We start from the raw sequence: 27,030 nt of genomic DNA on the forward strand, positions 1-27,030 counted from the left end.
CTGGGAGGGGTCAGGTAAGTCAGCGGGTGTCAGAAAAAACAAAATCTGCTGCTGAGCAGCCTGTGGGCTGCTGGTCACCAGACAGCCTGGAGGGCCCGGTCAGCACCTTGGAGAGCAGCCTCACTCTGGGGATCACTATATCCCTATGAGGGCTGCGAGGAGTTTCTCCAAGAGGCTGGACTTTCAGACAGGACAGGCTGGACAATGGTGTGTTCTCAGGGGGGCCCTTACAGAGATGACTTCAATGACAGGCACCTCACCCTTCGGCTTCAGGTGTGAGGGGTGCTGGTCAAGAGGCAGTTCTTGGGCTCAGGCAGAGCTAAGCTGTACACCTGGGTTGGTGTGGATTGTTTCTGTTGTTGTTGCAGATAAAAGAAAGCCCAATCCAATGGCCCCCGGCTAATGCTAATTCTACTTGGAAGAACACAGAGAAAAATTCCAAAAGAGGTTGTAGGCCATCCTTTCTCCTTTAGCAATGCTTCACAAAAATTCCTCCCCAATCCACGGTTACCCTATTTCTGGCATGAATTTCCCTCCTTCACGTGCTGCCAGGAGCCATGCACCTCAGAAAAAGTTGTCAGGCAGTTTGGATGTTATTGCCTAATTTTGTCCTTCTTTATGCTGGTAATTTGGACTTTCATTGTTCCATTCTAATTGGAGATGTGTCATATATTTCCTGTTGGCTAGAGATAGGCACTGCTGCCTTCTCAATCTTTTGTTCCTGTCAGCTTCATTATGATTCCAATATTAATTAGATCATTTGTTCTTCTCTGTCTTTGGCATCTCTAATTAAGAACTAACATCCTGGAATTGTTTCTGCATAATTCAAGGAGATCTTGAACAATCCGGCATGAACCTGCACACCTCTGCCTTCACTTGCCCAGGATGCATGCCCGCGCCCCCTCCCCCTCCTGGGGACCCTCATCTGCTCTTCCCTGGCCAGGCCTGCTTGCTACACGGTTGGGGTTTGCTGGAGACGTGGGGCTGTGACTGTGCTACAGATTTCAGGCCTGATCAGGTACAATACCTAGTGTCTGGTGTCTCCTGGGGACATATTTATTCTGTGTTCAGTAGGAGGGAAGGGAGCCCTCCATTGTGCTTTGGTTCTTGATTCACAATTTAGACCCTCATCATGCAGCTTTGGAGGTAGGGAGGGTGTGTCGGCTTCACTGAGCTTCCAGGAGGAAACTCAGAGGAGCTAAACAAAGTTCGTAAATTAACTGGATCACAGAGCCGTGAGACCCAGACACAAGTAGGCATGGGTCCAGGCACAGAGGCCATGTGTTGAGGCTGCTGCCTCCCTCTGCCGTTTTCCTGTCTAACAGCCTCATGACCACACAGCTGACACTCAATGAGCTGCCCATGTTTAAATGGAGAGTTTGGTACATTTTGATGGTTTTGTGGGTGCAAAATCACCACCCAAATTGGGGCAGTGATATTTTTAGCCTTTGATCTTCTTTTTTCTTCTTTATAATCCCTTCTCTCTCGCCTCTCTCCACGTGTCCCATGTAATCACTCCCTGATGGTTAATTTTCATTTTCTGGAGTTTCATATAAATGAAACAGTAAAGTATGTTTGTTATCTCTGTCTTCATTGCCCTTCTTATCTCTCTCTCTCTTCTTTCCCTCAGTGTAATTAACTTGAGATGTATCCTTGCTGGTATGTGTCTCCATAATTCTTCTTTAACTGCTGAGCTGTATTCCACTATGTGAATATATCACAGTTTGTCCCCGTGGATGGACATTTGGGTTGCTCCTGGTTGGGCTAATGCTGCTGGGAGCATTCATGGAAGCTTTTGTCTGTCATTTCTGTCACTTCAAGCTGTCATTTCCCTAGGAATGGAAGAGTCACACAATACACAGAAGCACTTGTTGAACTCCTTAGGAAGCTGCCAGATTGTTTCCTGAAGTGGGCGTGGCATTTGCTTTCCTGCCATGGGTGTCTGAGAGTCCAGTTACCTCCACAGTTGTGCCAGCACTTGGTGTCATCGTCCTGTTAATTTTTGCTATTCTGATGGGTTCAGAGAGGTGGGCCATATTGGTTTTAGTTTGCATTTCTGGAATGATTAGTGCTATGGAATGTCTTCCCACATGCTATTTGATACCTACAGATATTTGGTAGAGTGTTGCTCAAATTTTTTGCCCATTACAAATTTGAAAAAATGCTTGTGATTGACGTTATCAGGTATGATTTAAGAGACTTCATCCCGGACTTTGACCTGTCTTTCATGATCTTTCATCTTTTGAAGAGCACAAAATTTTCACTTGGTGACATCCAATGTATAATTTTTTCTTTTATTAATTAAGCTTTTGCTGTAGAACCTAAGAAATAATTGCCTCATCCACGTTCACAAGATTTTTCTCACATATTTTTTTAAATTTTCTAAATAGTTCACCTGGTACATTTAGGTCTGTGATCCATGTTTTGAGTTAATTTTCGTGAATGTGAGGTAAGGGTCTAAATTCTTCTGTTTAGCATGGATTTTCCAGTTGTCTCAGCACCATTTGTTCTCTGTTGTTGAAGACATTCTTTTTGTGTTGAATTATCCTGGAGTCCTTGTTCTCTGTAAAGAGAGCTTTATTTCTGCCTTTCTTGTCTGGGTGGCTTATTGTCTTGCTTAACCACCCTGCTAGGCCTGCCTGTAAAGAATCCCTCCCAAAGCCTTGACCAAGTGGCATGAGTGGGTGTCCTCCCTCAGCTCTGATCCTGGGGAGAGGACGCTCTCCTGGCTCCAGTAAGTTTAACTCTAGCTGTTTCTGTTGCTCTGCATATGACTTTCATCGAGTGTGAGGAATTTTCCTTCCAATCCTGTTTGTTTGTTTCTGTGTCTGTTGAGGTGACTGCATGAGTTTTGTCCTTTGTTCTATGTAGGAATATAAGGCTATTTCTTAGAGAAAAAAAAAACTTTGAAGTATTTCAAAATTTTTTTTTCTTGATAAAGTGGGAGTGACAGCACCCTGGGCCAGATCTTTTGGGTTGTGTTTTAATTTTTATATCTAAGTTAAAAATCTTGCTTGTTTGTTCTCTAATTCCATAGGAGGGTGGGGGTGTTGCACCAGTACTGTCTTTGATTATTTAACAACGCTTAGAAGGAAACGCTCTGGGAGCCAGTTCTTTAGTGAGCTGAGGAGCTCCGAATTCCCAGGGCAGCAGACTTATCCAGGTGTCACCCCCAGCTCCAGCTCTTCCCTGTCACCTGGGGAGCAAGCACAGCTGGGGGAGTGTGCAGATGGCACCATGGATGTGTAGAGGGAAGGCGCAGCAGGAGCTTGGTGTGGCCCTCTCCAGTAATGCAGGGCTCCCTGCGCGGCTCTCTCCCGTGGTTGGCTTCCAGTGGCCCTGCTGCTGGTGGACTGGCTGTGCCCTCCTCCTCTCAGCCTTCCAATGGGGCAGGACACTATCCGTCTGGCTCCTCAGTGCATCCTGGTCACCTGCCACTGAGCCTGGCACCAAGCAGCTGCTCCACAAACAGATGCTGAGTACAGCCTCTGGCCACTCCCTGGGGCCTGAAAAGGACAGCACTGCTGTGGAAGAGGGGGGCTGTGCAGTCAGGGATGCGGGTCTAGACCTACTCAGCCTTCACTCTCAGGGGATTGTGGGAAGGCTGCTCTTTTAAAAAATTGGTTCTTTTTAGTTAAACACAACAGCAGAATCCATTCTGCATAATTATACAAGCATGGAATATATCTTATTCTAGTTAGGAACCCCCTTCTTGTGGATGTGTGTGACAGTGGAGTCCACGGTGGTGATTTCATACATGAACACAGGAGAATCATGTCACACCCATACCACTGCCTTTCCTTTTCTGGCACCCCTCCCCTTCCCTCCACTCCCCTTTGTCTAATCTACAGACTTCTATTTTCCCTGCCCTTTATTGTGGTTTACCTTCCACATATCAGAAAAAAACTTTAAACCTGTTTTTTTGGGGGGGATTGGCTTATTTCACTTAGCATGATATTCTCCAGCTCCATCTATTTACTGGCAAATGCCATCATTTCATTCTTCTTTGTGGATAAGTAATACTCCATTGTGTGTATGTACCACACTTTGTTTATCCATTCATCCATTGATGGACACCTAGGTTGGTTCTATAGCTTAGCTATTGTGAATTGAGCTGCTCTAATCATTGATGTGACTGCATCACTGTAGTATGCTGATTTTAGGTCCTTTGGGTATAGATGGAGGAGTGGGTCAAATGGTGGTTCCATTCCAAGTTTTCTAAGGAATTTCCATACTGCTTTCCAGAGTGGTTGCACCAGTTTGCAGTCCCACCAGCTGTGTATGAGAGTACCTTTTCCCCCACATCCTTGCCAAAATTTATTGCTTGTGTTCTTGATAATCTCCATTCTGACTGGAGTGAAATCTCAGTGTGGCTTTAATTTGTGTTTCTCTACTTGCTAGAGGTGTTGAACATTTTAAGTGATCTTCGGAGCCTGACTCTATAAAGCCTCGTAGGTACTGGGCACCCACACATTTCTTGTGCATGAGTTCATGCGATACTGTGTTCACAGTACCTGAACCCCACAGTCAGTCACCCCACCTGAAGCAAGCACAGGGCGCCATCTTACCTCTGAGCAGGACTCTCTGGCTGCTTTCTTTGGTGCTCGTTGACTTCACCCTGAGCACGCCCTGCTGATCTCTGGGGTGGGCTCTTCTCTCCCCACTCTTAGACTGCACATTGGCCATTTTAAACATACCAAAGAGATTGTATGATTCTTACCTTCTGCAGATAAAGATGTGTCGTCTTTTTCTCTTAAATATCTCAAAGGTCTACAGAGAAATTCACTCATGTGGGGAACTAACAAACCTAAAAAGAATGAAAGACTGGAACTCCTTTTGCAGCCAAGGTCCTGGCACCAAGGAGATGCGAGGAACATAGATGAGAGATTCTGAGACTCTCACATGCTTTCCCCAAATACTCATGAAGTTTAGCTCGAGCAATTAATTAGTGCTTTATTGATGTTTATCACTAGACTGTTACAGACTCTTGGAAGTGATTGCTGGCCATTCAGCTGGTGAAATATGACTTCTATCTCAATGGGAATCAAGGGTATGTGCTTCCTCCAGGAGCAGGTGAAGTGGATTATGTGATCTCCTGTTCACAGACCCAGGCTTCTTGCTTACATCCCGTTGTTGAGAGGAATGGGCTGTCAGTAGTAAGAGACCACTTCTCACACACACAATCTTCTCACCCTTCTCTGATTATATTGTCTCTCCCCTGCTCTTGGTTTGTCTTCTAGTTACAATAATGAAAGACCTGAGGCCAGGTAACTTTATAAAGAGAAGAGGTTTAATTTTGCCTCATGGTTCTGGAGGTCCAAAGTCAAGGGGCTGTATCTGGTGATGATCTTCTTTTCAGCAGAGTTCTGAGGTGATGTGGCCAGAGACAAAATGCAACATAGAAAACTTGCTATTTCAAGTAGAGGTCACAGTAACCCCTTTGGATAACAGGAATTGTGCCTCTATGAGAAACATGCTCTCCTGTCCAAACCCAAAGAACGGACCAAGAGACACAAAGTATCACAAACAGTGAGGCTTTACTGACAGTCCTGCAAGCCTGGGTGTCTGGGGGCGCAGGCACAACCCCGACTGTTCCAACCAGCATTTTGTCTCCTCGAGGTGCAAGAGCCCTCCCCAGCTCCTCAGTGTCTGAGAACTATGGGGTGCACAGTCTTCCTGAATGTCACCTAGGTTTTACTGCCCCCTATTGGTTATTTTAAGGGATGTACCTGGAGTTTCCACATCTCCCTTTGCTTTCTTGGGCAGGAAGGCCTTTCCGGGGTTGATCTGTCTCATGTGGGGTTTATCCCTGTTGGTCAGCCGGGCATCTCCCCACCTTCTGCGAGTCGATTTGTCTTGTCTCCCCACTCAGGAATCAACTGCCGATTTAATCATTTGCTCTGTTTTCTCCTTGGCTAGTTTTCTTAAATCCTCAGTAATTTTGCGTTGAAGGCTAAATCCTGCGTTCTGATAATGGACTGCGGGACTCTCTGTTTCTACCTCTGCTGCAGAGATCAGGAGACCAGTGCTCACTGAGGTCAAGTGTCCAGGCCCTGAAGGTTGAAGGAAGGCATGGGAAGCTGGAGCCCAGGTTCAGTTCAGTCACTCCAGAATCTGCACTTCACCTGTGTGCTACCCACACAGACGTGATCTGTAGAATTTAGGGAAGATTTAATGAATCCAGAGGATGCTGAATTGGGAGGGGTGCGTTTGGGGTGCAGGGTGTGGGAGGGCACAGGTGAGGCTGGAGGACATCATGGTGAAGGGTGGTGAAGGGTGGTGAAGGGTACTGAGTGAGTCAGAGCCCTAGAGAGAGATGTCAGCAGCACCAAGTGAGCAGACTGCAGTCTTGCATGGAGCCCTGGCCACTGGTCTGCTGAAGGTGGAGAGATCGTGCTGCTGCACAGCTGGGTGGCATCGGGAGGGCCACTGCTATTGAGGTGGAATTCCCTGAGGCTGGACTCGGAGGTGACACCTAGTCATTGAAATCCAGAACATGGATCATTAATAAATCAATGACCGTTTCCAACCCATGACAGTTCAGGGCCCAGGCCCATCGACAGCAGAGCAAGGCTGTGGTGTCCTGGCAGGAGGAGGCCCTTCCGAGGCTGCCAACAGGCTCTACCTGCAGCCTGCCTGAGCGGGATTCTGTAAGGAATCTTCTCAGTGAGTCAGGGCAGATGGGTGTGGAGCTCGCCAAGAGTCACATCTATACGAATAGAAACAAAACAGTGCAGGAGAAGCATCCATGAAAAGCTTCCTCTGAGATGCGCACTCTGCCTTGGTAGGCATGCCGTGGGGCGGCCTGGTCCACTGTACCCTGAGAAGGAGCTGAGCTCTGGGTCTCGGGAGGCGGAGGCAAAGGTGTGTTAATCAGGACTGTGGCTCCGAGTGGCTAGGTCCAACTTAGTTCCCCCAGTAGAGGGGTGTGTTGGTGTCCCAGCACACAGTGGGAGACCTGGGTCTTAGTGATGGCAGCAGCCAGAGAACGGGGCTGCTCACTACGCTTTCTGTCCTTGTTACCATGCATGGACTTTCTCCTCCCAGAGCAGCTTGTCCACAGCCATTTTAGCCTCAGGTCACATCTGTATAGCCTTGTAAGGAGGGAGGAGAAGAATCTTTCACCCTCCTTGTTCAAAACTTTTGAGGCAGTGTCCTGGCCAGTTGAGAATGATCCAACTCCTCAGCTTTGTGCTGGGGCCAGTGGTGGGAACCGGGCTGGGGTGGGATTGGGGGCCAAGTAGTGTGGGCATCCTCTGGGAGCTGGATGGGCATGCCTGGGTCATCTGCTCATCTTGCAGGCAGGATCTTAGGAAAAGGAAGGGGCGAGGGTTGCTGGGTACATCAACAAGACAAGAGCCACTCTGCAAACATTTTTTGTTTTAGAAATTAGAAATTAAAATGTGTTTCCAGACCTAACTGATGAGTCTGGGAAATCTGGAAATACAGGCAATAGTCTAAGTTACCAATGGCTGCCCTCAGCACTCACATGTGGGGGACAAGCAAGCTCAGACAGGGGCTTGAGCCTCCTTGTGAGCAGGGGGAAGCTTACCTTTGTTCTCAATGGTGACGGAGGGCTTTTCCAGGTAGACTGAGAACAGCCAGGTCCTCTTGGCAGGACAAGGCAGCAAAGGCAGAGATGCAGGGGAGTCGGAGACCAGATGGCTGTGAGCCTGGGAGGCAGGTGGGGGCTGGGTTGGGGTGGCCACTCCAGCCACGGCAAGGAGCTGGGGGCTCTATCCTGTCATTGCTGAAGGACGTTATTTTATTGAGAATTTTAGAAGTTAACTGAAAATGAGGTGATTTTGGCAACAGAGAGAGGGATGAGTGAAAGGGAGGAAGGGTCCTTGAAGAATTCCCTTCATTTCTCCAATAAGAACCCTGGAATGGTTCAGACCAGCGAGAGACGGGGCAACGAGGCTGAGCGGATTCAGGGTGAAGAGGACCTTGCCATCCTCGTGGTCCACACTTTTCTTCACCCCTTCCCAGTCCTGCCCAGTCCCTCTCTGCCATCTCCTTATTGTCACCCATACCTTTAGCTCTGGTTGACATTGTGATGTTTATGTGCTGACTTATTTATTGTTGGTGTTTGGATATTTGCTGTCCCATGTCCCACATCATTCTGTGAAAGGACAAAGTATCAAACAGCTGATCAGGTGCTTATGGGGCAGGGTTTTCGTCTTGCCAAGAACTGGTGATGTGAGGGGACATCTCCCAGGAGCACCCTCCCCCAGAGGAGGCAAGGTCCCCTCCCTGAAGTGGGTGCCATGAACAGGGAAGAGCACTGTGGATGTCATGCCTGGCCCTTGTGGGGCAAGCTTTGCTTCCTAATCATGACTGTGGTCTCACGAGCTCATAACCAGGTCACAGGAGAGAGGCTCTGTGACAGATGCTCCTGAGCCTGTCATGCCTTCTGACCCCCTTGGATCAAAAGGACAAAGGCATGAGTGTAGATCTGTTTGAGGGGCAGGGAGAGGTGGTCAGCCACATGAGGGAGAGTGCAGTTTGGCCTACAGATGACACAGTGGGAAACGCTGCTTGGATGGTCCTTGTCTCCTGTGAACATGGTGTCGATCACCCATGATGAGGAAGTGGCCACTTTCCCGCCTTAGTAAGACCCACCCCCGCCCTTCTCTTCTCAGTGGAGCCTGTGCCTTGTAACATGTGCATCCTCGCTCACGTGGTCAGAAATGCCTAGTTGTCACTGAGCCCTCCACTGCCCAAGCACTTTCCAGGCAAGAAAAGCTTTGAGGTCAGTGCTGATTTCCTTCAAGGTGTGCAAACTGGGGACAAAGGCAGAGGAATTGCTGGCCTTACACCCCTCCACCTCTGCCCTCAGGAAGAGGCTTCTCCATGGCTCTCTCCCCTGCCCAGGCGGCTTCTCACCACTTGGTCAAAAGCCCACTGCAGCTGGTCCTGCCCCAGGTCCCAGGAACACAGACAGAGCAGCAGGAACTCTTGGAGGTCACAGGAGGGCAGGGGGAGCTCATTTCCCAGAAGCCCTCAGCAAACGCCTTCGCATGCCATTGGCTAGCACTGAACCAATCACGAGGCAGGAGGGTGCCCCCAGGAAACCAGCATCCTGTGTTGTGTGTTACTGTGGCCAAGGTCACCACAAAGTTTAATGTTAGCTGTGGGTTTTGGCAGGTGCTCCTCATCTGGGCCAGGAAGCCCCTTCTGTCCCTAGCTTGTCATCTGTGACACAGTTGCTTTTAGGTTTTGTCAAGTGCCTTTTTTTTTTTTTTTTTTTTTTTTTTTGCCTGAGATGCTGGTGCGCTTCTGTTCCTTATTGGTATGGGAACTCCCTCAGTCAGTTTTCTGATGTCACTCCAGTCCTGCGCTTCTGACAAATCTGACCTGGCCATGGTGCACAGTCTTCATATAGGTTGCTATATATTCCTGGATCCGGTTGACTATTTTCTTGAATACTTTTACTTTGGTTTTGGTATCCGGCTAAAAGTGGCCCCATGAAATGAATCGGGAAAGATTTTCTCTTGTATTATTTGAAAGAGTTTGTCAAAGGTTGGTGTCGGTTCTTTGAACATTTGGTGAATTCTCTGTGATGCCACCTGGTCATGGGCTTTTCTTCCTGTGATCACCAGTACCACCTGTGCTTTTCGCAGGACTGTTCAGGTTTTAGATTCCTCCCCAAGTCAGCTGTAGAACTTGTCCATTTTCATTAGGTTTTCTGATTTGTTAACACACAACCATTTATAGTGTTCATCTGTAGCCCTTTTTCTTTCTTTAAATGTCATAATAATGTTCTCTCTTTCACTCCTGGTTTTAGTTATTTAGGTCTTCTTTCCCTTTTCCTTTGTCAGTCTAACTAAATGTCTATTTTTTTTTTTTAGTTGTCAATGGACCTTTTTTTAAATTTATTTATATGTGGTGCTGAGAATTGAACAGGGCCTCACACATGCTAGGCAAGCGTTCTACCACTGAGCCACCACCCCAGCCCACCTAATGTCCATTTTGTTATTTTTAGTGTACCAATTCTTTTCTGTGTGTATTTTCTCTATGTTTCTCTATGATCAGTTTTACTAATTCAGATCTAATTTTTTAATTGCTATTTCTTCCTAATATCTTGACAGTTTTACTAATAACAATGTCCTTTCTTGTCAGAATTGACTTGTCCTCCATTGATAGCTGCTGTAGGCTTCGTAGAGTGGTGTGTACAGAGCTCCTTCCTTTGCCTTTTTTCCCTCCACCTGGTTCATCTCTGGACATAGGTGCCTCTGCTGCAGGCATCACATAGTGGGACCTCCTGTTTCCATCATGTCTGATGATCTCTCTCTGTTGGGCTTTCAAACCAACTCACAGGAACATTCTATTGATATATTTGATCACCTCTTCTGTACACTTTTTGCGTATTATTTTCCTATTGTTTTTCTCTCTTCCACTTTTACCAATTTCTTTTGCACTAGCTGAATAATTTCTAGTGTGATATTTTAATTCTTTTAATGATTTTTTAAACTACTTTAGGGTTAATTTCTTAGTACTTGCTACAGGATTTCTGTACACATCTTACCAGATCAACTTGAGAATTTTGTAGTAATAATTCCTTTGAGATACAGAAGGATTACTTTCGTATAACTCTTATCCCTCTTTGTGATATTATTATTGTGCATATTAAATATGTCATAAGCATACCAGTGCATTGTTACCACCATGTAATTTATGACTCACATAGAAGCTTAGAGCAGGAGAGCAGGTCCATAATTTGATAATTTAAAAATTAACCCCCTTATTTACCATCTTGGCTTGCTCCTTTGGTTTGTTTCTGTGGCTCTAGCCTTTGGTGTAAGACTCCCACTCTGCGCAGCTTTGCTCCTGCCTACCTCCTTTTTCCTGTTATTGTTCACCGTATTACATTTCTACATGGATTGGGCCCAACAGTACAATTATATACATACTGCTTGAGATAACTGCTTTTAAAATCGGTTTAAAGTAGGAAAACAAATACACATTTATACTGTCTTTTATAATTAGGCTATTACTTTCAATAGTATTTTTAATGTGGATTCAAAGTACCATATAGCTAACTTGCTCTCAGCTTGAAGAACTTTCAGGAATGTATTTATTTTGCATTCATTTTGAAATAATCTTGCTGCCTATAGGATTCTTGATTGACAGTCCCTTTTGAACCTTTTGGATGGTGTTCCTCAGCCTCTGGTTCCAGTATGTCTGATAAGTCAGGTGTTAATTTGAGTTTCCTTTTTGCATAATGAATAACTTTTCTTTTGATGTTTGTATTATTTTCTCTTTGTCTTTCAAAATTTTTACTGAGATGTATCTGAATGTGACTGTCTCAGTGTTTTCCCTGCTTGTTGTCGAGTTCTTGGATGTGTGGTGTTTTCATCAGGTTTGGGTGGTTTTAATCATTATTTCCTTCACACTTCCTGCTCCTCCCTTTCCCCTTGTCTACCATCCGGGTCCACATGTGTGGGTGAGCTCAGTGTTTCTCTTACGCGGTGTTCACTTTCCTAATCGTCTTTTCCTTTGTTCTGTGGGGTATAATCTCTATCAATCTCTCAGCTTGGCTGCTTCTTTCTGTCCACCTCATCCTAATTTTGATCTTCTCTAAAAGATTTTTTGTTTCAATTTTTGTGTTTTTTTTAATCTCTGGAATTTTTTTTCCAAAAAATAATTTTGCTTTCTGATATTTTCTACTTGTTATGACATTGTCATATTACTATCCTTTTATTATTTAAAAAATATATGTGTATTATTTATAATATGCAATATATATGTTTATATATTGTATGATATATTTTCCGTATTTTTAAATCTTAGCTAAGATTGACATCTGAGCTCTCATTGGAAGTTTCTGGCACCTGCCTTTCCCTCTGTGGGTGGGTGACAGTTTTCTGTTTACTGTGGACTGTATGTTTGAGTCCTTCCATCAAATCCACTTGGTGACGCCCTAAGCTCCAATGTGATGATATTTGGAGGGGCGCTCTGGGGCATAATTAGGTTTAGATGAAGTCATACAGGTGGGACCTTCATGATGCGGCTCATTCTCTCCAGCAGAGGAAGAGGACAGACCCTCCTCTTCTCTCTGCATGCCCCAAAGCCCAGCCTTGGGAGGAAGGTGTGCGCACCATGGGAGGCAGGGCTGGGCAAGTCAGGAACACTCTTTCCACCCCTGCAGTCCCCACGTGTGCCAGCACTGTGGTCTCAAGCTTCTCACCCTCCAGAATGGTTAGAAGACAATGAGGCTGAAGTTTCCCAGTGAGTCATATTTTCTTGTGGCAGCCTCAGCTAAGACATGCTTCCTTTCATGTCTTGTGGTTTTTCTTGTTGTTACTGAAAACCTGCTGTTTGGGGTGATACACTTGACGGAGCCCTAATTCAGGCTTTGTTGTTGTTTGCTTGTTTGTTTATTTAGGACCTGTAATTAGAGCCTCTCTTCCCTCCTGTGTAGGGGTCCTGCTGCTCCTCAGAGGGCACAGCCCTGGTCATGCTCAGAACCTTCTGGTAGGACAGTGGGCTCAGTGTGCTCTTCCGCTGTCTAGTACTTGAAGTCTCTGCTAAGCTGTCTGAAATTCAAATTGTGGCCTTGAAAATCCATCTATAGATGTTGCTTCAGCGTTTCTTCAAGCCTGGCACAAGTGCCACTTCTGGTACGGAACAAGAGACTTGGTAGGACGTAAAACAAATAGCTATCGGATTGTTTCTAAAGTACCTCAGGAAATGATGCATTTAGTGCAAGGAGCCCACCCCCCACAGACACCTGCCTGCTGGGGGCCAAACTGGGTGGGCAGAACTGAACTATTTCTGGTCCTTCTCAAACTGAGTGAGCTGGAGAGACAGGAGCAAGCTGTGTCTGTGAAAGTTATAAACCTACAGCAAGTGACTTCCTTCTGGGATCCTTGGAAGGATGGGGAGGTTGAAGGTATGGGTCACCAGCAGACTTCCTCCTGCTCTCACTTCAAAGCCTCGCTGGCTGTCTTTCCCAGTGGGAAATCAAGTTGTTTATGATGTGGAGACGAGACGTGGCAGAGTGGGTGACCCCACCACACAGACAACCGAACTTTGGGAGACTTGGCCTGAGAAGCCATTAGCTCAAACCTCACAAGAACTTAAGTCTCCCTTAATCTTGTTACTTTACAAACACACACTCTGCTGCCAGGTGCTACAGCTGCATAGATGTTTTGAGCCTGACCCTTAGCCTCAATGGTCACGATTTAGAAATGTTCCTTTAAATGTGTGTGCAAAGTGAAATGGGGACAGGAGAGTGAGGGCTGACAGGCCATAGTGACTTCCTGGAGCAGGTGGTGTTGGAGCTGTGTCTCGAGGGATGTGTAGAAGGCTTGCAAGTCATTTACAGTAAGAATCCCTGTAGTTTCACCCCAGGGGCTTCTTCTCAGACCAGCCAGAACCAGGATTATAGCCAGGATTCAACCAGCACTTCCCATGCCAGAAAGGGCTCAGAGTCAATTAAGGGGTGGATTCTGATGACTGACTGGGCCATCCGGCCTGTCTGAGCACCAAGCTTTCCTCTCTGACCCTGGTTGAGATCTGTTTTCCTGGACCTTCCCAGAAATCTTCACTGTGAGTGTGAACATGGGGTGGGTGTCCAGACTTCTCTTGGCCCTTCCAGGTGTCTAGTGTGGGCCTTCCTATCACCTGGAGTAGGGGTATGAGGCTACTTTTCCCCTTTTTCTAAAATCTCAGAGATAAAAATTCTTAGCTTCACAGTTCACACTATTCTTTTTGCAAAAGTTTCTTTTCTTTAAAAAAAAAAAAAAAAAAACCAACTTTCAGTTAGTTGTCCTGGCACACACCTGTAATCCCAGTGGCTTGGGAGGCAGAAGCAGGAGGACCACAAGTTCAAGGGTAGCCTTGGCAACTTGGCAAGACCCATCTCAAAAAATAAAAAAAAAAAATGAGCTGGGTAGGTGGCTCAGTGTTTGAGCACTCCTGGGTTAAATCTTCAATCCCTCCCCCACAAAAGTAGTTTCATAACAATTTTGAAAAACACAAATAATTCTATCCTTCAATATTCCTCTCTTTCTGAGACTATGATTCAGAATCCTGCAAAATATTTGTCTTTTATGTGGCTGATCTGTATACCCACCCTGAAGACTTAAGCTCGTGGCCCCTGCAACTGTGCATGTGGCATGTGGCATTTATGCTGCAGAGATGCTCCCCAGAAGCCCAGGGCCCTGGTCACAACTGTGCAGGATGCTAGCAGCACCATGTGCTTCTGGGATTAACAGGTCGACACTGTCTTTCCAGGCATGGTGGGATTCATTTGAAATACGGGGTTCTCATATAAACCTATATTGGCAGTGCATTTTAAATATTCCCTGTGAAGGGATAAAGTGCTTAAATGAAGACATCCCATAGACAAGTACATGCTAAGCTTTGCACCAAATCCTAACCTTGGGCCTTGGTTGTTGGCATAGTCTTGATACGGGGCACCATTTTGGTAGTGCTTGTTTAAAAAGGTAGAATTAAGCTTTGCTGAATGCAATTTGGGTAGCTTTTTTGTGTCTTCCTTTTTTTTTTTCCTCTATAGAGGTGGTCCAGTGGTGGGGGATGAGGGACAGAGAGTCTCTTTGGGCAGGAGATGTCATGGGCACCTCAAATTAATGTGAGCAGCAGTCCCTTCTTGTTGTTTGGATGGACCGAATGCAGCCAGCAAGTCCTGGGCATCTTGTAAGCACGGAGTGCACATGTGATTCTACAGTGCAGAAAGCTCATCAGCAGTTACACAGAGCCAGGAACTAAGGGAGTCATGGATGGAAAACAGGCATTCAGGGTGACAGGAATATCTGAGGGGAGGATGGGTTCATAGGTATATACAGCATCAAATTCATAGGACTGTACCCTTTAAACATATGCACCATATTAATTATAAATTATATCTCAGCAAGGTTGGTTAAAGGTCCCCCATGTGTGCATTTAGGTCTTGCCTTTTCCCATCAGCCTATGGTCCTCTGGAGGCAAGGCCACGTTTTCCTTGTGTGGGGTGCAGTAAGGCAGCAACACAGTGTACCTAGGAGGCCTCTGATACAGACCCCAGTGTGAACCCACACTCTGCATCTGCCTGTTGTGATCACTGGAGAAGCAGCCTAAACTGGGCCTCAGTTTTCCCATCTGTAACATAGGGACAAAACACCTCATATACAGAATATTTGGAGAGTCTAATTGGTATGATTCTAAGTAAATCTTTGAAAATAATTGTTATGTAATAAAAAATTCATGATAGCTACTATTACTCCTTTTTATTTTTTGGCAAAAATTCAAGGTAAATTGAATAGTTTGGGATCTATTGTACCTTAGAGTATACTTTGCTAAACAGTAGTATATACAAAGTGTTTGGTTCAGATTTCAATTGACTAGGTTTTTCTTTTTGTCTGTTTTGGTATAAACTTTCAATATATTCTGTGAATTTTGTGAGCAACATAGTACCTGATTCCGTAGTATTCTTTCCTTCTAACTTAGTGGCACAGTTCTTGGGTTGGGGGAGGTGTTGTAAGGAAGAGGTTTAATGAACAGTCTCCCATCTCTAACCAATGGGTTGGACAATTTGGCAAACACAGAGGACTGGTAATGCAGATGAAATTCCTGCTGCTTTCCTAAACAGAAAATGAAGGAAATTATGTCTTACAAGATCCCCAAGGAGATATCTTTACATCTGGAGAGTCTCCTTTGGTCTCTTTTATTCATGACTAATGTAGTTGCAAAAGTGTAATTTGACAGTAAAAATATTAACCTCTAAAGGCAAGTTTCGTAAGATGACATTTACAAGCCATTTTACACATGCTTATAGATTAATGTGACACAAGTTGTCTGTTTCCAATCCTGTCCTCAGTTCTTCTTATATTAGGATTGATAGCATTTGGTTTTCAATGTTCCTATTGGGGCTCAGATAGCCTTGAAGGTATCATTTAGAAAAAAATGATGGAAATCTGACTCTGATTTTTATCTCATCATAAATATCTCATCATTTCTCTCCTAAAATTCGTCTGCCCCAATACACATGTACTCTGTGTAATTGCATATATAGGGATCTCAGTTCCTAGTAAAAAGGCTAAATTGACCCCTGGGACTCCAAGGTCATACACATAACAGCTTTGTGTTTTCTTACCTACTTTGTGTCTTCTCATCGTGTTTTCTCTAATGACCTTTGAAATTACTTTCATTTTTCTTTATGCCATTAGCATGAGACCTCTTTAAGTGCCCCTGTTTCCCTTTCACCAAGACACACACTGCTTTTGGTGATGCCTGGGAGGAACAGGTCCCAGAAGAACTGGTTGTGACCTGGTCACACATTCAGCATCTACTTATTGAATGCTTTCTATGCGCCCTGCCCTGTGCCAGAGGAGTGAAGAGGAGACAGGTCCACGTCCACAGGCAGATTACCTGCAGGTGGAGTCCAGGGATAAGAATCAACCAGGAGCATTTCAAGAATAGCTACTGAGAAGGAAATGATGTAGCATAACAGAGCAATCTGGTGCAATCTATATAATGTATATCATGCAACAATACCAAGTGTAAGGAAATCGTGTAGTGTGTACTCAGGGGCACGCACAGCAAATTAGAGGAATGTGGAGTAACATAGATGGAGCGGGACACCAGAAGGGTACAGGAAGTTTGGAGTGGACAAGCCTAAAGGGAGGCCCTCTGAGCAGTGGCCCTTGAGCTGGGGTCTTATGCATGATCTTAGTGGTGACCATGAACATGGTCTTCACAATGGTGAAGGTCTTCAAGTCTGCCCTTCCAGCAGAGCTGGTCCAGCAGCCTCTCTGGGTCAGGGCCCAGGCAGCACCTGGGTTCCTTCCATCCTTCCCAGCTCACAGTGCCAGGCCCTGGCCAGCTCCCAGGAGGTTCCTGGAGCCTGGGGCAATCCTCCTGCATTTCCATAAGACAACATCTGGTGGAAGGATGCCTCACTTCCTGAGTGTCTCTGTGAAGGAGCCCTTTCCCATAATCCCTAGTGGGCTTCTCACACGACATTGGCCAGGGTCGTACCACGTGCCTCTTCCTAGCCAATCAGTGGAGGGGCAGTGAGGCCGAGGTGGGCAGAGCACCGTGGTCTCCTTAAGAGAAAGGAAGCCATAGTGGTGTTAGAACCCAGGAGGTGCGGGGCGAGGGCTGCTGTGTGGTGAGTGGCCTGTGGTGTCGTGCCTGTGTGACCCCCAGGTCTGTGGACAAGGTCCACATGGGGAAAATCGGTGGAAGGATGCCAGCGAGATCGCTGCCTGTGAGTGGGGAAGCGGCTCCACGCCTCAGGGCATCAGCTGCCTCTGTGTGGTCTCAGTCCCTGGGCAGCGTTGGGCGTGGTCTGCCCTGACCCCCTCACGAAACTGAGCATATGGCAGCCTTTTCGTGCCTGGATTCTGGACAGGTGAAGTGAGCATCCGGACCTCTCAGGGAGTAATGGTGGGGCTTGTTGTCTGGAGCAGCAGGAAGGGCCGGCAGTGATGCCCTGGGCAAAGGCGCTGCAGTGATGCCCTGGGCAAAGGCGAGCTGCCCCGCAGGCAGTGGTCCTGTTGGAAGTGGTGGTAAAGTGACAGGGAGCACTCAGCTGGGGGTGTGTGCGTGGGACAGGTGACTCAAGAGTTTTCATGCAGTCTGTTCCACCAGTCACCACAAAAGTCCTCTGAATGTTGCTTTTGGGGCTACAAATAATTTTTAGAAAGCGTGAATTTACAGATACAGAACCCATAAGTAACAGGGCCAGCTGTAAATTGGTGAATCCGTGGAGTGGGGAACTCTGTTTTTTGTATATCTGATATGGCCCCTGTATGTTTTCACGTATTCAGATGTTAGCACTCAATATGATAAGCCATATTAAATGAGTTGTTTTAGTTGAATCACACAAGGATGGAGAACATACATTTTTAAAGGGTATTTATATCCTTGGAGAGAAGAATGATAATAACATACAGAACTGCTAAATTCTTTCACTCTTTTACATTTTTAAATAATTAATTATTTTGTCCATTTCAGTTGTACATCGATTCCTGAAATACAAGGTAGGGTTAAATCTGCACATGCTCTTAAAGGGTGCAGAATCACTGCATTATGATATCAATTGTAATGACAGAAAAAAACTCTCATGGTTTCCAAAGATGAAGTGTTCCTGGCAGTGAGATGTGGTTCAGAGTGATCCAAAGTGGAATTAGTTGTGGGTGAGAAGCAGTTGACAAAGAAGAACCAGAATTTTTCATAAATGTAGGAGAGTTGAGGTCTGTACTCTAAAAGGTAGGATTGGGAAAGTCCCAGCAATCGGTGACAACTACTTGCATCAGGGAGAAGGTGAGGGCAGAAGGGAACCTCCTAATATGTGCACTGCAGCCTTCTGATTGGCAGAAAACCAATAGATTGGTCTGCAAGGCATGGGCAGATTACATTCTTTTTCTCTAGAGGAAGGTTCTTCTTGAACCTCCACTTGCCCCAGTGTAGTGCTCCTATGGGAAGAGGGTTTGCTTTGTAATAGGACTTCTGTTACCATTCCTAAATATTTAAATGGATGGCAGCCTGGTTTAACTTTGAGTCAGCATCATGGGATTTTAAAGTAAGAGCATGACCCTCCATTTCATTTTTCTGCTCTAAATAGAAGTCGTATTCTAATTTTTCCTTTTTCCTGGGCACAATAATGTAGATTTAAGTTCTTCATTCATGCTCCCCAAAATAGCTGATTTTTTTGCACTTCATTTTCTCCCCTTTAAAAAAGTAAAGCAGAGAAAATGGGAAAGTATTCTTTTTTCCTAAAATTTGAAGAATCAAAGAAATGCCCTTTTCAGCTCAAACTGTAATTATGGGGCCGAAAGACTTGTTAGCTCCACTGTCTACTATCATTTTTTTAAATAAAATTTTAAAATTTGTTCTAATTAGTTATACATGATAGTAGAACACATCATACATAAATGGTTTATATCTTCTCATTCTTCTGGTTGAACATGAGGTAGAGTTATATAGTCATGTGATCATATATGCACATGAGGTTATGTTTGATTCATTCTACTATCCTTCTTGCCCCTACACCCTCTCCCCTCTTCACTCCCCTCTGTACAATCCAAGTACTTCCATTCTTCCCTAGTCCCCCCCCCACCCCCTTATTGTAAACTAGCATCCAAATATCAGAGAAAACACTCAACCTTTGGTTTTGGGGGATTGGCTTATTTTTCTTAGCATGATATTCTCCAGTTCCATCCATTTACCAGCAAAGGCCATACTTTTTTTATTTTTTAAGCTGAGTAATATTCCATTATGTTTCCATGCCCTACTTTCTTTATCTGTTAATCTGTTGAAGGGTACCTAGGTTGGTTCCATAGTTTAGCTATTATGAATTGTACTGTTATAAACATTGATGTGACTGCATTACTGTAGTATGCTGATTTTAAGTCCTTTGGGTATAAACCAAAGAGTGGGATAGCTGGGTCAAATGGTGGTTCCATTATAAGTTTTCTGAGGAATCTCCATACTGCTTTCTGTAGTGGTTGCACCAATTTGCAGTCCCATCAGGAATGTATGAGTGTGCCTTTTCCCCCACATTCTTGCCAACATTTATTGTTGCTTGTATTTTTGGTTATCGCCTGAATCATCTTTCAAAAACAGTATTATTTTAATTCTATAAATTCATGGGTACTGTGTGATAATTTATGCTTACATAGAGAACATAATGTTCAAATCAGGGTAGTTAACATTTTCATCTCAAACATTTCAAACTTTAAATGAACACAATAATTGTACATGTTTATGGGCCACAGTGTGATATTTCAATATATACAGTGGGTACTGATCAAATCAGGACAATTAGTATTTCCATTTTCTTCTCACTACATTATAATTGGGGCCTTTGAGCTTTTCTCTCTGGTTAGACATAAAACATAATAGGTCATTGCAAAGACTTGTCCCCCAACTCTTTTGTAGAGCGCCAGAACTTATTACTGCTATCTAACTCTTTTGGTTCACATTATCCAATCTCCCACTACCCACCCCTCAACACTTCTCAGCCTCTAGTAATCACTGTTAAACATTTAGATTAACTTTTAAAAACATACATGTATAAAAACATGGAGTTTGACTTATTTCTCTTAATGTAATACCCTCTGATTCCACCCTCTTTGTTGTAAATGATGAAATATCATTCTTTTGTGGCTGAATAATATTCCATTATATACAACTGTGTGTATATAGCACAGCTTCTTTATCCTTTCATCCACTGATGGTATCTGGGTTGATTCCATATCAGCTACTGTGAACAGTGCATCCATGAATGTGGGTGGCAGGTATCTCTCTTTTATATGCTGATATCATTTCCTTTGGAGATATACCCAGAAGTGGATTATATAGTAGATCTACTTTTAGTGCCTCCATCTGTTCTCCATATGACTGTATGAGTTTGCGTGTCCATCAATAATGTATGAGAGTTTCCTCTCACTCACATCCTTGCCATCATTTGTTTTTTGTTTTCTTTTTGGTGATGACCACTCTAACTTTGGTGAGAGAGTATTTTTTGAGTCTTATGGCCCTGATGGCTAATTAAGTTGAGGGATTTTTTTTCCCATGAATTTGTTGGCCATTTGAATTCAGCCCTTTAAAAATAGACATGCAGACCAGTGGAACAGAATAGATTCAGAAATAACCTTATGTACTTACAGGCAAACAATTCTCAACAAAGGTGCCAAAAACATATGTTGGAGAAAGGAGAATGTCTTCAATAAATAGTACTGGAAAAACTGGATATTCACTAGGAGGAGATTTAAATTTGACCTCTATTTCTTGGTATGAAAATAAACTTGAGGACTGGGGTTGTAGCTCAGTGGTAAAGCACTTACCTGGCATGTGGGAGGCCCTGGTTTCATCCCCCATAACAGAAACAACAACAAAAAAGTCACAATGAGAACAGAATGGGTAAGAAACTAAAATGTAAGATCTGAAATTGGGAAACCACAAGAAGGAATCAGAGTAAACATCTTGTGACATTGGTATAGGCAATGACATTTTTCATAAGATCCCCAAAATACAAGGAATAAAAGTAAAAATAGACAAATAGAATTAGTCAAACTGAGAAGCTTCTATGCAGCAAACTTGCCATAGAAGGAAGAGACAGCCTGCAGAATGGGGGAAAATTTTTACAAATGATTAATGTGACAGAAAGTTATTATGTGAAATATCCAGGAACTTAAATTACTCAATAAGAATAGTCACATGAGCAACAACAACATCAACACAAAGTACTTCACAAATAACCCACTATGATGCCTGGACAGATTTGCTGCTCAGAAGAGCAGATTCTGGAGAGAAGGGGACTTTGGACTACTCCATTCTTACAGGGCACAAGGGGACTCCAAAATGACCCAGTTGCTCTCTGGCTACCTCTGCATTGCTTTGTGGACCAGGGTTACTCAGGGTCACTGTGATTTCAGCTGATCTTCTAGTTAGGGGCTTAAGTGAAATACACTTATATATTTCCTAAGATGATGCTGATGTTGTGAAGTGGAAATGACAAGGTTCTTTCTCTGTGACTGGGATGAAGGGTGAGAATTTGGTTTGAATTTACGGTGAACTACCACATCCAGAAACGTGATTGGTGGGTGGTTGGAGGCCTCCTCTTCCTCCTCAGGGAGCACATTTATATTAGTACCATTTTGCAGGGGAGCGTGGTAATTTGTCTCACATAACTTGGAGGTTTTCCCTGGGTGTGGAAGTTGGTATTTCTGATGTCACTCTTGAGCCAATCACCTGATAATGCTTAGCAGGCATTTCGGCTCCTGGATCTGAGGCCTGGAGCAGAGGTCTGAGCTGCAGCTCCAGGATAAAGGTGAAGAGAGGAGGAAGGGAAGTGTCAGGTTCTAGTTGGTGGCTTGTCAGACTGGCTGTGTGATGCCATCACTGGTTGAGTTGTGAGCCTTGCCAGCACCAGTCTGATACAGACAGCTCTGCTAAATTTTTTTTAGTTTTTTTTTTTAGGTGGACACAATATATTTATTTATTTTTCTTATGTGGTACTGGGAATCAAAACCAGTGGCTCATGCATGCTAGGCAAGTGAGCTACCACTTGAGCCACATCCCCAGACCCAGGTCTGCTAATTTTAACCAAGATTGATTTTTGGACTTTTGACTTCTGGAACTTCAAGATAATAAGCTTATTTTGTTAAGTTAAAAAAAAAAAAGTTATCAGACCTCTGGCCAGTTATGTTGTAGCCTCAGTTTCTTCATGTGTAAAATGAGATTCTGGCCCCTTTGCAGTTTTGTGATTCTGTTGTGAATTGATGGTTTATTTTCTGTCTTCTCTTCATGAAGTGATGCCTACTCCTTCCCCTCCCTCATCTATACATTTTCTTGATGGGCCAGAAGAGCAAGGCAGCAACATTTTATTTGCTTATCCTGAAGATGCGAATTGAAAAGGAGCCTTAAATTGTCTAATTCTGAATCTGTGAGTGGATCAATTAAAGGGGAAGTCTCCAAATGCTGAGTCAAAAGACCATGCTAAAATGCTACATCCTTACCACTATTCTGCAAAATTATAGTTTAATGGGGCAAAAATAATTGCATCTATGTTTCTAGCACATTTCATGAGTGCTTTGCCTCATGGATTTACCAGGATTTTAATTTAATACAAATCTCTCTTGGTTTTTCAGAAGATCCTCTTCATGGCTTGGGTTAAGTATGTTTTTATGTAACAAAAACCTTTTGTTCATCTTCTAATATGGTGCCAGAGTGAAACAAATTGCACCTGGGGTTTGATTGGTGGTGGTTTGAGTTCATGAAAAAGGTAAAATAAAGAAAAAGCACATCACAAAAGCAACAGAGGTTGTGTAACTCCATTAAATTATGTTTACGGGTTTACTTGTCAGAGTTTTGTAACAAAATGGTTTTTCTGGAGCCTGTTTATCAGTATTTGTCACTAATTAGTGCCTACAAATTACACTTTTATGGGAGTCATGTTCTTGCGGTCATCCTGGTGTCTTAATAAAATCAGAGCTGTCACTCCTCATGTGCTTTGCTGTTGTTAGGTTTTGCTTGTGCTTTTCTTTCTGGTGCATCTCATGGTTCTCTCTCTTCCCCAAAGGTTTCCAACAACTGTGACTCCATTTTCGTGAATGGGAAGGAAATGAAGAGTAAAGTGGACACGATAGTGAACTTCACCCACCAGCACTTCACCTTCCAGGTGGAAGTCACTGTCTGGGCGCCTTGACTCCCCTTGCAGATTGAGATCTCAGACACAAGCTGAGCCAGATCAAGGGTTGGAGGATCCTGGTGGCCTCCAACAGAAGGTGAAGACCATACCACAGTGGGTTACAGTGGTCTGTGCTTGGGGTTCAGATGAGTCTGACTTGGGACTCACATTTTAGTATTAACACCTTTTAGAATAGTTGTGAGGATTCAGTGAGATGATAGGTGTGCCTAGCATGGGGCCTGGCATTGGCGCAGCTGTTTTCCATACCCATCTCACTCTCGTTCATTCTTGTGTTCCTCTTCCTTAGTCTCGCTGCTCAGGGATGTTGGTCATTTCTCATGGACACAATGCAGGGATTAAGACTGTGAGCTCTGGAGTGAGGCTGTCTGAGTTTTAAAACCTGGTTTTCCCACTTAAAGCTCTGTGAAATTGTGGCTTCACCTGTTCATTCCTCAATTTCTTTATCTGAATTGAAAATAATATTACTGAAAAGTTGTCCCAAGAATTCAGTGATGTGATGCGTACTCTAGTAGACAGAATTCTAAAGATGAACTGCTTGCTCTCCAAGATTCCCATCACCAAACACTGATCTGATAGGGTGGTGAGGGGATTTCACAGAAATAGCTACAAACAACTGATCAATGGAGAGTACCCTGGTGGGCCAGACCCATCAGATAAGCCATTGAGAGCAGAACATTCTCCATAGCCAATACATAGTGGAAGTAGGAGGGATTTGAAGGTGTGAACATTTGGACAGGGTGTTGCTGGCTTTGAAGATGGACTGAGCCACATTTCAAGGAGAGAGGGTGACAGTATTTAGGAGCTGGGAGTAGCCTGAGGATGTACACCAATCAGAAAATGGGGGCCTCAGTCCTTCAATAAAAGGATCCAAATAACCTGCAACAACCAGACAGATCCTAGAGGTGGGCTCTTCCCTCACATCTGCTCATCAGAGTCAAGGCCAGAAACTGGAGAGGAAAGGCCAAGTTGGCCTGAGTGGCAACAGGGAAGGTGGTGATGGCACTCAGAATGTGAGAGGAGCGTCCTGGGGAAATCACTGCACAGACAACTGCAGGGCTGGTAGAAATCTAGACTTCAGAATGCTGCCACTGAGGGCCTGGAGGGAATTGAGGAAGGCTGATTCTTGCTAGGAGGCCACAGAGTGCTCAGCAGAGCTAGGTACTGCCAGTATGTGGAAAGCAAGTGAGGCTGGCTGTGGCTGAGGAGGTGATGGGTGTGCACCTTGGAGTCTTCTTGCTACATATGGTAAAATGCAAGAGGAGAGATAAATGGAGGCAGGACTGATAAAAAGGAACAGGACCTGAGGATGTTGAAGTTTTTAGCATCACTAGATGGCCAGCTATGGGAAAAGCAAGAGACTCCCTGCTGGAAAAGTGGGCCCTTCAGCAGAGGCCGAGGATGGGACTCAAGACTCTTCCCTGAAACCTGAAGGACAGGCCCAGAGCTGACTGCTTGTGTGGCTTCTTGATTTTGGCCCACCCTCCACCTCTTCCAGGGCTATGAATTCTGCCTTTTGGGCAAAACTAGCGAGGAAGGAGTGGGCACCCCATGGTGTCCGAAACAGATCACCTGGGCTCCAAGCCCAAGTTGTCATTACAGCCAAAGCTCAGAAAAGCCCATCAGCACTGTGCACTAAAACAGAACAAAGTTACTAAAACAGGTGTTAGTGGGATCCAGGGTTTTCTGTCATAATATTCAGAATGTGCAGAAGCAATTGAAAATCACTTGTTATACCAAGCAGGGAGAAAAAAACAAAGCTCTCAGTGAGGAATTACAAATAGCCCCAAAACAAAACAAAACAAAAAAATTAGAAAATCTCAGCAAGCACATGTACTCTTCATAAAGAAGAAGATGTAAATCATAGGACTGAAAAAGAGAGTAACTGTCAGTGAGGCTGTTAGAAGATCAAGTCAGTGGAAGACAGACAAAAGAATTTACTCAATATGAGTAAGAGAGAAGTAGGTTTGGGGCAAGCGAACAGAGCTTCAGGGACTTGTGAACAATGACAAAAGATCTAAAGTTCTGTAATTAGAATCTGAGGAGACAGGAAAGGGTATATGGCTGAAACAGTATTTGAAGAAATAGTGGCTGAAAACTCCCAAATTTGACAAAAGACACAGCTTATGGATTTGAAAAGTTGGGAAATCACAAAAGTGACAAATAATCCAAAGAAATCCATGCCAAGGCAAATCATAATTAAGCTTGTGAAACTTAGAAGACAAAGGAAGAATCTTAAAAACATCCAGATATTACACTAATTTGAATGAGGATGAATTTCTCACCTGAGACCAAGGAGGCTAGAAAGATGTGGCACATGTTTCCAATGGTGAAAGAAAAGAACTGTCAGTCCTGAATCTATATCTGAAAAAAGTATTCTTCAAGAATGAAGGGGAAATAAAGACATTCTTACATGAAGAGAGACAGAATTTATTTCCAGGAGACCTACCCTTAAAGAATGGCTGGCGGAACTTCTCCAAAGAAAAGGAAAATGATAACTGAAAAAGATTTGGAACTTTAAAAGGAAAAAAGAATGACAGAATCAGTGAAAATTAAATAGGATAGAAGTCTTCCTGAATTCATGAATTTCTTAAATTATATTTGACAATCATATTTGGTTGAAACAAAAACTTAGGACCTCATCAGTGTGGTGCTTAAAGCACATAGAGGAAGTCTTTAAAACAATTGTTTGTGAAAGCAGGGAGGCCAAGGAACCTAAATGGAATTAAGGTGCCTGCCTTCCAAATGGTCAAACTTTGTTAACCAGGCTAAAATAAGTTATTCATGGAGGTTAAATTGCACACCCATGCATGCATACAGGCACAAGTGACTCTAAAGTTGGTGATATCTGAATGAGCTCTGTGTGTGCCAAGGCCAATTGCTTGGTTTTGGTATTGTCCTCTCATTACAAAGATAGTCTCTTTGCAGTAGTGAGTAATGAGTGTATGGGATCTCTCCATACTTCTTTTTCTTTCAGTGAATTTGTGATTATTTCAAAATTAAAAGTTAAAATAATTAATAGAATACACTTTATCTTAACCTAACAGAACTGTTTTGTTTCAATAATTAAGAACTTCTAAAAGTTTACATACTTACTGACAACTTTTATCATACCGCCACCTTTTAATGAAGTGTAAAATATACTTTATAATGCACTTCTTTCAGTTTTATCCACTTAATTAAGGGGAACTTCTCATCACTATCACAAAAAAAAAGACAGCTGGTATCATTTATTATAAAATAAATTGTATCAAATATTAATACAAGAAAAACAATGTTTTAAATTTCTGAGTAGATGCTGTCTCTGTGTGTCTTTGTTAAGTATCAGGACAGCATTTAAAGACTTTGTAGCACTGAACGGAAACTGTGCTGGTGATATATTCTGAGGGACTCAAAAATAGAATGGGGGGCTGGGGATGTGGCTCAGCAGTAGCGCGCTCGCCTGGCATGCGTGCGGCCCAGGTTTGATCCTCAGCACCACATACCAACAAAGATGTTGTGTCCGCCGAGAACTAAAAAATAAATATTAAAAATTCTCTCTCTCTCTCTCTCTCTCTCTCTCTCTCTCTCTCTCTTCTCTCTCTCCCCCCTCTCTCACTCTCTCTTTAAAAAAAATAGAATGGGAATGACTTTTCAGTATGTCACAATGTTTTTAATGCTGTGTCCCTTTCCTTCTGAAGGCTTCTCTCTTACCCATAAAGATCTTTACTTCTCGCTTCAGGAAACTGGAATTGCTGGTCACAGTGCTGGTTCAAGGAGGCAGATTGACCTATTGTGAATAACACATATTTCAGAAATCAAATGGAACTGGATGCAAGCCTGCTAGTTAGCAGTTGTCACATGTTTTAGTCAGTTTGCGTCACTGAGAT

General features: G+C 43.9%; 1 long non-coding RNA gene across 1 annotated transcript in view; it reads left to right on the top strand.

The window, feature by feature from the left end:
- LOC144375280 (uncharacterized) overlaps positions 1–26,644 on the top strand; it is a 48,968-nt gene extending 22,324 nt beyond the window's left edge. Inside the window, exon 3 of the long non-coding RNA XR_013434901.1 lies at positions 23,036–26,644. This is a non-coding gene — a long non-coding RNA (uncharacterized LOC144375280). The remainder of the gene's footprint in view (positions 1–23,035) is intronic.
- Positions 26,645–27,030: the final 386 nt, after the last annotated feature.

The sequence above is a fragment of the Ictidomys tridecemlineatus genome, chromosome 2 (assembly GCF_052094955.1).
Source record: "Ictidomys tridecemlineatus isolate mIctTri1 chromosome 2, mIctTri1.hap1, whole genome shotgun sequence".
NCBI classification, from domain to species: Eukaryota; Metazoa; Chordata; class Mammalia; order Rodentia; family Sciuridae; genus Ictidomys; species Ictidomys tridecemlineatus.